Consider the following 11,164-nt stretch of genomic DNA (forward strand, 5'->3'; position numbering starts at 1 on the left):
TTTCTTGGGTTTTATCTTGTTCCTTCATCTGGTACACAGCCCTCTGTCTTTCCATCTTGTCTATCTTTCTGTGAATGTGGTTTTTGTTCCACAGGCTGCAGGATTGTAGTTCTTCTTGCTTCTGCTGTCTGCCCTCTCGTGGATGAGGCTATCTAAGAGGCTTGTGCAAGTTTCCTGATGGGAGGGACTGGTGGTGGGTAGAGCTGACTGTTGCTCTGGTAGGCAGAGCTCAGTAAAACTTTAATCCGATTGACTGCTGATGGGTGGGGCTGGGTTCCCTCCCTGTTGGTTGTTTGGCCAGGCTCTTTGGTGGGGCTAATGGCAGACTCTGGGAGGGCTCACACCAAGGAGTACTTCTCAGAACTTCCGCTGCCAGTGTCCTTGTCCTCACAGTGAGACAGGGCCACCCCCCACCCCTGCAGGAGACCCTCCAACACTAGCAGGTAGGTCTGGTTCAGTCTCCTATGGGGTCACTGCTCCTTCCCCTGGGTCCCGATGCACACACTACTTTGTGTGTGCCCTCCAAGAGTGGAGTCTCTGTTTCCCCCAGTCCTGTCGAAGTTCTGCCGTCAAATCCTGCTAGCCTTCAAAGTCTGATTCTCTAGAAATTCCTCCTCCCATTGCCAGGCCCCCAGGTTCAGAAGCCTTACCTGGGGCTCAGAACCTTCACTCCAGTGGGTGGGCTTCTGTGGTATAAGTGTTCTCCAGTTTGTGAGTCACCCACCGAGCAGTTATGGGATTTGATTTTACTGTGATTGTGCCCCTCCTACCATCTCATTGTGGCTTCTCCTTTGTCTTTGGATGTGGGGTATCTTTTTTGGTGAGTTCCAGTGTCTTCCTGTTGATGATTGTCCAGCAGCTAGTTGTGATTCTGGTGTTCTCGCAAGAGGGAGTGAGAGCACATCTTTCTACTTTGCCATTGTGGTTCAGGGACAGTCTCTAGGAAATTCTTGACCCTCCTTTCTTGACAGAAAGTGGGACTCACCACTATCTATGACATAACAGTGTCATCATCTTCTACTTTATTATGCATTAGAGACATTAAATATGATTTTCCGATATGATAGAAAAATCAGTATTTTGGTTTACTAAATATACCAATTAATAAAAATTTATCATGTTAAACGCATGGTATACCAATTTTCAAAGAATCAGGACATATCAAATATAATTGATAGTATAGTAAGTGTAATGGAATCTTTTCTTGATGACTAGAAGTCACCTTTGCATCGTTACTGCCTTGGTAATCACTGTGAACATTAAAATACAAGTCTAGAAGATGTACTGAAGGCTCAGTTGGTAGTGATAATTTGAGATTTTGTGATTGAGCTATTATAGAAAAGAGTGTCAATAAGGATATTCATAAGAATTATTATTATATTAACTATAATTTTTACTAGAAGTCTAAACTGGAGAAATATTTAAAATGAGAAAGATATTTCTCACTCCTCCCTAATGTAATTATGTATATGTTAGTTTGAAGATGTATCTAAATTCAATGATAAATGCCCAGTCCTGGGAAGATGGAGGGCAACAATTTTTTTTTCTTTAAAAAGAAGGACATTCCGTACAACTGAGCAATGGCACATCTTAGTATTTACCCAAATGAGTTGTAAGTTTATGTCCACACAAAAACCTGCACCTGGTGTCTATAGCCGCTTTGTTCATGATTGCCCAAATTTGGAAGCAACCAAGATGTCCTTCAATTGGTGAATGAATAAATAAACTGTGGTATATCAAGCAATGGACTATTCTTCAGTGCTAAAAAGAAATGAGCTATCAAGCCATGAAAGGATATGGAGGAACCTTAATTGTATATTACTAAGTGAAAGAAGCCAATCTGAAAGGGCTACATGCTGTATGATTCCAACTGTATGACATCCTGTAAATAACAAAACTAAGGAAACAGTAAAAAAAAAAATTTAAAAAAATAGTCCCCCAAAGTGTGGGGAAGGGAGGGATGAGCAGAGGGATGAACAGGCAGAGCACAGAGGACTTTTAGGGCAGTAAAGTTACTCTATTTGATACCATAATGATGGATACATGTCATTATACACTTGTCAAAACCCATAGAATGTACAACATCAAGTCCCGACAAAACCTATCCTCAAAGTCATGTTCACGTTGCAATTACGACCAGCTTATTTGTGAAACAAAAATTGGGGTCCTTTATCTGACGAATATGGGCACAATGGGAGAACATATTTGAAATCTGTGCTACTTATATGAATCCTTGACCTGAACTAAAATGTAAGCTGGATTTTTCCAGGAGAGACTACCTTCACTGAAAACAATGCACACTCAGAATTTCTGGCAGCAGCACCTGCTACCTGCGTAAAGCTGGATCTCCCTAGACTGGCGACTTACCCATTGCAGTCATTTCAGGATCCTTTAACATTCTCGGTTACCAGCTCCGTTTTGAAAGCTATTTAAAATTCTGTGTGCAAAGTCATTCTCAAGGAATGTCTATTTTCCTCCCGTCTTTTCACTGACTTGTTTCTTCTCTTGTTTTGGATATTCAGTGCTTGGAAATCAATTTGCAACTAAGAAGACACTTGGGCACAGGAATTAAATTGTGTAAGTGTTTGAACACTCGTTCATTTATTCATTCATAAAGATTTCCTGAGCACCGTCATGGACCCTGCAGAGTTCCAGGTACTCGGGACTAAACAATGAATAAAGCAACTCAAGTCCCTCCCCATCTAGGTCTGACATTCTAGTGGAGAAGAGTGACCATAAGCAAATAATCAAGTATATAGTATGTCTGATGGTGACAAGTGCTGTGCAGAAAAATAAAGCAGGAGGAAGCGAATCAGAGGTGTCAGGGGCTGAGCACAGATCTTAAGAGGTGAGGGAGCCTCTACGTTTGTTTTGAGAAAGGAGACTCTGGAGGAGTGAGCAGCCGGAATGAAAACAGAGGCAGGAACCTGCCTGGTGTGTTTGAGGAACAGCACGGGCTGCAGGAGAGTGAACAAGAGGAGATGAGGTCGGAGAGTAAAGTGGGGACAGGTCATGCAGGGGCTATAGGCCACCCAAAGCCTTTGGCTTTTACTCAGAATAATAGGGGAGCCACTGCAAGTCTCTGAACACAGATGTGACACGTTGGGACTTACGTTTTTAAAGGATCATTAAAGGATCATCTTATGCGGAGAAGAGATGGGGGAGGACAAGAAACAGGATCTGCTAGGACCAGGTGAAGTTGTCTTTGATTCATGACTCAAAACACTGTATTCTAAACTCAAACCTCAGTGGCGTCTTGCTTCTCAAGATAACTGTCCTGTTCTGTAAACAGGTGGTCCGCTGGTTGGTTGGTGCCTACCCTCCTCTCCTCACCTCACAGGCATCCCCTACTGGCCGCAATCAGAACTGAAGGGCTCTGGCATGCTGATTTCAGAGCCCAGGTTCCCTGCACTAAGCCACCTGTCTTACAGTGTCATAGGCTGGGATCCTTATTTTAGAGGCATGAACGAATAACCATATTCACAGGGCTTCCCTGGTGAATTCCCTTTTTGAGTCTGGTTGGGCTGTACTGGTAGGTTCCCCAATCACAGAAGGGTGTCAAGGAGAGAGGAGTCACAGAGTGAACAGTCTCAGAGAAGTGAGTTGAGGGGCCATGTAGATGGTGACATGCCTGGTCCTGGCTGAGAAGGTGAGAGAGCCCTGGAGAAAGACCTGGGAGAGATAATGTGAGGAGTGCCAAGTGCACACTTAATCAGGAGCCTCACTGCCTTGCTTTGTGTGTGTTGGGGGGTATGTGGGTGTGTGAAATGAGCTCAAAGTCCTGTCTAGAATTTCCTGCAGTCTGGAGGAAGCTGTGTGGTGTCTGATGGACAGCCCCTCTGTTGCTCCCATGGCTAAGTGGCAAGGTCAGTGGCAAAGAACGTGTAACCTTTTAAACGGCTGTCTCTGAGCTTCGTCCATAGCACAAGGCCCTCCAGGATAAAAATGTTCAATAAATCTTAGTCAAGTGTCTTGCAATTATATTCTAACAGATTGAATTTGTCATATGTGTTTATGTGACTATTCAAGGAAACAAACTGATGAACTTCTAATCACTTTTTCTCTATAGGTAAACTAATACATGGCTTACAGAATTGAATTATTCCAGATAGGTATTTAAATATAGAGTCCCAAGTAACTTAAATGTTTGAGACATGACAAGAGTATAATGTTCACAGTAAAACCAAAAACTCAGGGATATTCAGGTTCTTACCCTGACTCCTTTATTATCTAACTGTACATTCTTAGACACTTATGTTTGAGATAACATAATATTTATTGGGTCTTTACCATGAGCCAGGCACTGTTCTAAGTTTTTCACATTTATTAACCCATTTAATCCTCACAACAGCCCTATGAGTTGGATGCCATTATTATTCCCATTCTACAGATGAGGAAAGCAAAGGACAGAAAGATGAAGTGACTTGTTCAGAGATGCATGTGTGTCGTGCATCCCTGAGACCCCCCCCCCAGGTTGAGTGATTTGCTAGGACGACTTACAGAACTCAGCATGCAGTCATCCTCATGGTTGTGATTTATTACAGTGAAAAGATACCAAGCAAAATGAGCAAAGGGAAAAGGCACATGGGACAAAGTTGAGGGGAAACCAGGCACAAGCTTCCAAGAGTCCTCTCCCGGTACAGTCACCCAGGATGCACTTAATTTCCCCAGAAATGAGTGGCGACAACACATGTGAAAAGTGACTCCCAGGGAAGCTTATTAGTGACTCAATGCCTGGGGTTTTTATTGGAGGCTGGCCACGCAGGCAACCTCTGCCCAGCATGTATCAAAATTCCAGACTCCCGGAAGGCAAGCAGGTTTTCAGCATGAATCGTATTGTTTGCCCAGTTCAGACACAGGGAGTTACTCTTAGCAATTTGGGAAGTGGAGTGAATGCTCTTGAAAACCAAGTTCCCGGATGCCAACCAAAGACCAGCCTTTCAAGGAGGCCTTTTTAAGACCAGCAGTCACACTTGATATGTCAATACTTTTCCGCACATGCATCTGCTAAGCAGAAGAGCTACGCTTCCATCACAAGTAGATCCCGGAGGCCAAATGCTGAACCACTGTGATCTATGGGTTATCACAGATGTCCAACAGATAGATTCAGGATCCCAGAATTCAGGGGAGAGGTCTGGTTAGAGATGTCGTTATGGGAGTTGCTGGCCTGTAGTGACATTGAAAACTAAGTTCACTTAGGAGGGGAATGTAGTTTGAGCAACAAAAAGGTCAGAGGACTGTACCCTGGGGCCCTCCAACATCCAGAGATCAGGTGAGGGTGAAGTTCAGTGGACGTTTAGAAGAGGCCAATGGATTCAGAGGAAAACCACGAGGAAGTCACGCCCTACAAGACAAATGAAGTTAGTGTTTCAGGAAGGCAGAGAGGAACAACAGATAATGCTGATGGACCAGACAAAAAGAGTGTGGCGTGACCATTGAGCATGACCACATGCAGGTTGCTGACTTTGACCAGAACCGTTGCAGTGGAATGTCAGGCAGAAGCCCAGTTGGAGTGGGTTCCAGAGAGCATGGGAAGAGAGGAAGTGGAGATCACAAAGGATTAAAAACTCTTTAAGGCATTTTGCTATAAAAGAAAGAGGACGAATAGGAAAATAGCTATAGAGGAAAGTGGATTTCAAAAGATGTGGTGTGTAACATGGGAGCTATTACAACACGATGAGACTGGTCCAGTAGAGGAGGGCAATGAATGATGCATGAGGTCCAGGGGATAATGGTGTCTTTGAGTAGATGAAAAGGGATGGGACACAGTGTACAAATCGGTCTTAGATTAGATCATGGGCTGTTTAGCCAGAGTTACAGGAGGGAAGGCAAATTCTTTTTACAGAGGCAGATGGGGAGGGTGGGTGAACATGGAGGTGGCAGGGGATAGGATTTTTCTTCTGGTTGCTTCAACTTTCATCACGAAGTGGGAAGGAAATGTTTAGCTGAGAGTCAGGAAGCTGGGGGGGGGGGATGTGATGGGAAGTTGGAGAGGAGGAGGTGCATGACAGTCATCTACGAGGTCACAGGAGTGAGCTGCCTGGGGAAGTACGGCAGAACTGCTGGGGCTACTGTGGGCCTAGGAGGATCTTAGACATTTGCTGCCATGAGCTTAAAATGAGACCGGCTGCCGTGGTGGGGTGGGTTTTCCAGCCATGCGCAGTGGTAGGGTAGCGATAGAGGGTTGGACTTAACCAGGATGGGGTTTGGCCAGGCAAGTGTAAGAAAGAGCAGAAGCGGTGTGGGCATTGAGGGTGGATGTGGCGGAGTTTATCTACAGACAGAGGCAGAGGGCTGTGGGACCCAGTGCTCACTCTTCCCTGCAGGTTGGGACTGGAGGGCCTCAGAAGTCACTTCCCTTAAAGGTACAGTGTGTGGTGCAATAAGCACGCAAAGAGTGCAAGACGAGTCTCTGAAGTAAAGTCTAGTGCTTTGGCTGACTGTGACTCACCTTCGAACTGGTTGCCCAGGCTGGTAATCACTAATCCACCGAGAACCTGTGACAGGTGGCTATAACTTTCTCAGATGTCACTGTCCCTGGGGCCTTGAAACAAGCACGCTCTCTATGAGCCTGGCCCTCACCCTTTACAGTCAGTACACACCATTCACAGAGCCAGCCCGGAAGCACCAGTCCCCCACTTTATGGAAAACAGGTTTCAGCTGGTTGATTAGTTGTTCCCACCCAGGTAGGAGGCCCGGTTCTCCCTCTCCAGCCCTGAACCTGTCAGGGGACTTTGTCCGGTTCTCTACCTCTTAGTCAGCTCATGGCCTCTTGTCAAGCACACACCTCTGGGGTCTTTCGATTTGTTCTTCCTTTACTGCAGGCTGCGGTGACTCACCCTGCTTTCCGGGACCCTTCCTGTCCCCTGAGGGCCGGGCCCGCTACCCCCTCCCCTGCCCCCTCCCTCCCTACTCATCTCTGAAGATAAGTCCCCAGGCCCTTTGGATTTTAAAAGATTTATTGCATATCACCGATATATAAGACAACAAATAGATCACAGATAACTAAAATGGGCATAAGACAGAGTTTCTAGAATCCCAACACAGTTGGTATAACTATGGTTCAATGTATGGTGTGGGCTCTGGTCTGGGAGAGTGACTTAGAAAACCATCAAGTCTTCCCTCCTGTGTCTCTCCTTTACTCTCACATGACTACCACGCTCACAGCACTTCTGACGCTTTTCTTCACCAAATGTTTGTGGGGTTTTCCCACACTGAGTGATTTTCTGTGACACCGGGTGGGTGTCCTACAACGTAACTCAATTCTGACACTATCTACCTGGAGTCAGCATCAGATCCCACAGGGTAAGGGCGCAGTCCCAAGAGCCTGCCCCTCTCCCACATCAGATGCCAAATGCAAGTAGAAAGAAGGTCCCCAGGTTACCTACAACCTCTGTCAGACGTGGCTACATACATGATCTTCTCCCCCTCAGATTCGATTATTTGCTAGAGGAGCTCAGAGCACTCAGAGAAACACTTACCTTACGTTTACTAGTTTATTAAAGGATACAGATGAACAGCCCGATAAAGAGATACCCAGGGTGAGTTCTGGAAGGGTCCTGGATGCAGGAGCTTCGTCCCTGTGGAGTTAGGATGCATCACCAGCCTGGTACAGGGATGTGTTCACCCACCTGGAAGTTCTCTGAACCCCCTACTATTGGGATTTTATGGAGGCTTCATCACGTAGGCATGATGGATCCTGAAGTCCATTTCCAGCCCCTCTCCTCTCTCTAGAGTGGTGGGGGTTGGGGGAATGAGGCTGAAAGTTCCAAGCATCTAATCATGACTTGGTCTTTCTGGTGACCAGCCCCATCTAGGAGCCCAACCAGAGTCGCCTCATTAGAACAAAAGCTGCTCCTGATTCTCTATCACTGAGGAATTTACAGGGGTTTCAGGAGCTCTGTGTCAGGAACCAGGACAAAGCCCAAATATCTATTTCTTATTATATAATAAAATCACAATATCACAGCTGGGGGGCGGAAACTTCTGCCTTTAGCTAGTTCCCAAGGCTGAATTCCCCATCAACGATAGGAATGTCTTCCGCCTCCCCAGTATCTCCTAAGAGCCCCTCCTTCCAACTCCGAGGGCTGACGCACCCCCTCCCTGGAGATCGGGATTGGCACTGCTGAGGACCTCAGTCATCAGAGCTCATTTCCCCACAGGCCCCCTTGCTTAACTTCTCTGAACCTAAACTTCCTCATTTTGAATTAGGGAGAGTAACAGATGATTTATAGAGTGGGCATAAAATCTGGAAACATAAAGGTTAGTTTTCTTTCCCTTTTCCTTTCTTCAGAGCACACCAAGATCACTCTGAATGGCCTTCCCCAAACCACAAAGTCATAGAGTTGGACATTTAAAGCTTCTGAACAAAGAGAACCACAGAACTCAGGGTAAACTCCCAAAGCACAGGGAGAAAGCAGATGCTTTCACTAAGGGAAGCATCAGTGACCAGACTCACACTCATCCCCCAAACCCTTATCGCATCCGATGTTTATGCCAAAGGGAGCATCCATCTCTCTATCTCTCTTCCCAGAGAATCCTTGGAATTGTTTGTCAGATTAATGGGATTCTGATTCCAGGGTTGCCTTTAGACAAGCCAGAGGGTCACCCCAGCTTGCCGGGCCTGTTTCTTATCTGGAAACCATGGCAGGGGCCCTAGAGTCTTCCTCACTCTAAAATCCTATCTTATCTGTTGCTGAGAAGCATGTTCAGAGGCAGGTTAAATGAATATTTCTGAGAATTCACTATGTAGCGAGGAAAATGCACCAGAGCCCCTACCCTCTTGTAACAGGAAAAATAGAGATGAAAAAATGAATTATCAGCAAGAGGTTTGTTACAAAAGGAGAAGTACAGGTGCATGTAGACAGGGAAACCCACCTAGTGAGAGAACGCACAGTGCTTGAATCAGAAGAAGGTAAATACAGATGGAACACAGGGGACTGGGGAAGTGGACAGGGAATCAGCTCTGCATTGGGGATTTCAGACTTTAATCTGAGGACAAGGGGGACGAATGAAGGACATTAAGGATAATTATATGATCAGATAAGAATTTTAAAGAGACACAGTGTGGCTGTAGTACGGAGACCAAGTGCGCGCGCGCGCGCGCGCGCGCGCGCGGGTGTGTGTGTGTGTGTGTGTGTGCGTGTGATGGGTGTGGGAAGGCTGGGGAAAGAGATGAGTGAATTTCATTTTGGATCTGCTCAGTTTGAGGTCCTAGCATCACCTGAGGGACCCAGACTCCTTAGAGCTTTCATTAAATATCAACTTTGTATTTTGTGTAGCAACTTTGTCTATTGCTACAACAAGGCAACAGACATTTGTACTGTTTCATTGAACAAATTCTATTTTGACCTTTAAAAATCTCTCCCTAACTTTTTTGTGTTGTCTTCTGCCTGTCCCAAAGTATTTGACTTCGGGTTACTTATCTGGGTTAACATCAATGTTATGACTTTAGGCAATTCCCCTATGTTAACATTGTAGATCTTGAATCTACATGGATGACTTGAGACAAAAGAATTCTGAATGCTCAAAACCTGAGAAGTTCCTTCTAAAGTGCTAAAATGTGCCACAGGCCTATGTAAAGGGTTTCTTCTTCTATACTCAAGGGTTTTCAAGACTCAATTTGGTAACAATGTTTGCCTCCTTTCCTGGGAGAAATCACAGGTTCTTGGAGGAGGGAGGATCGTAGGGCTTGAGGGGGCCTTAGCTTTGGGCCCTGGATCTTAAATCATAAGGTGAGATGACATTGATTCTTAGTTAACTAGTGTTGTGCATTTTCAGGTATTTCAATAATTCAGAACTCTGCGTTGGACTGGCTGAATATCTCAATTCACCACAAGATGGCAGCACGAAGTTAATTTTTAAAAGTAGGTGACTTTCTACAGCTCGCATAGAAAGAGGACTTCGAAAGGAAACCATAACTGAGAACTTTTCTTCTTGTTCCTATAGCTGGAAAGAAAGGAAGAAAGAAATATGGAAGGAAGTAACACAGGTAAAAAGAAAAGAAAGTGGGGTGCAGGAGGGAGAGGCGGCAATGAAAAAGCAAAGTAAAAGAACGGAGAAAAAACATTTCACAAACATTCAGCTAGATTACATTTAACGAAAGAAAAGAACCAAGCCACCGATGTAGGAAATTTCCGAGAGAGGAAACCAGTGTTATAACCACATTTACTCACAGCCTCGATGTGTGAGTATAAGATAGACGTTTGACCTTCTTATAAAAGCAGTTGTGTCTTTGGGAAACTGTGAGAATGAATCTACATTTACAAAGTGTTCTGGTCCAGTTAAGTCAGTCTTACATTAGCATAAAGATCAGCTTGGATTCAAGACTTATTTTATCTAGTACCCTTCACAGAGATCTCACACGTTGGTTTCCGTGTTTAATTGTGTGGGGAGATAGGATACATTATTCAAGAAGAGAATAATTAGACACATACTGGCAGCAATGCCTCGATATGTTGGAAATAGAAAGGGTGCCACCAGTTCAGTGGTCCTGGAAGCCCCTGAGCTGAGAAGAATTCTTTCAGCATTGGCTCTTTGATTCTCCATTGACCACCCACCACTTACTTGACCTACTGTCGTTGATCTCTTCTGGCTACTTGCTCTGTCCCCTGTCTCATGAATTTGGAATAGCAGAAAGTTCAAGAAAGGGAGCGATCTTAAGAATGGTGATTGCTTCATCTTGAGACTGAGGTTTTTTAACCTTGGCACTAATGACATTTGGGGCCAGACAATTCTTTTTCTCGTGGGGAGGTGGTGAAGGGCTGTCCTTCCCATGGTAGGATATTTAGCAGCATCTTTGGCACACACCACCAAATGCCTGGAACACCTCCACCCCAAGCTGTGACATCCAAATTGTCTCCAGACCTTGCCAAGGGTCTCCTAGGGAACAAACTTATCTCCACCTCCCCATTTGAGTGCCACTGCTTTAGATAAACTTTAACTAACTGAAGAAAATCCTGAAAGTTTTGTTTATCTTGCTGTCCTGTTCATGGGCATGAGTCCACAGAGAAATGTGTGTTTTTCAAATGTGTTTTCCAAGTATGAAATTGGACATAAATGCCTTTGTTAGAGTCAGAGTAATGTTCTCTATATGAAACAAATCAACAAATATTTATTATGAATGTTTTGTTGAGCAAGGACCTATGCCAGGCACTGTAGGGCA

General features: G+C 44.9%; 1 long non-coding RNA gene across 1 annotated transcript; it reads left to right on the forward strand.

The window, feature by feature from the left end:
- Positions 1-402: 402 nt before the first annotated feature.
- LOC116763755 lies at positions 403-9,866 on the forward strand. Its single transcript, XR_004352612.1, has 3 exons — positions 403-443; positions 2,523-2,577; positions 9,781-9,866. It is a non-coding gene; the product is annotated as an uncharacterized LOC116763755 (long non-coding RNA).
- The last annotated feature ends 1,298 nt before the right edge of the window (positions 9,867-11,164 follow it).

Source organism: Phocoena sinus, chromosome 12, assembly GCF_008692025.1.
Source record: "Phocoena sinus isolate mPhoSin1 chromosome 12, mPhoSin1.pri, whole genome shotgun sequence".
Taxonomy (NCBI): Eukaryota; Metazoa; Chordata; class Mammalia; order Artiodactyla; family Phocoenidae; genus Phocoena; species Phocoena sinus.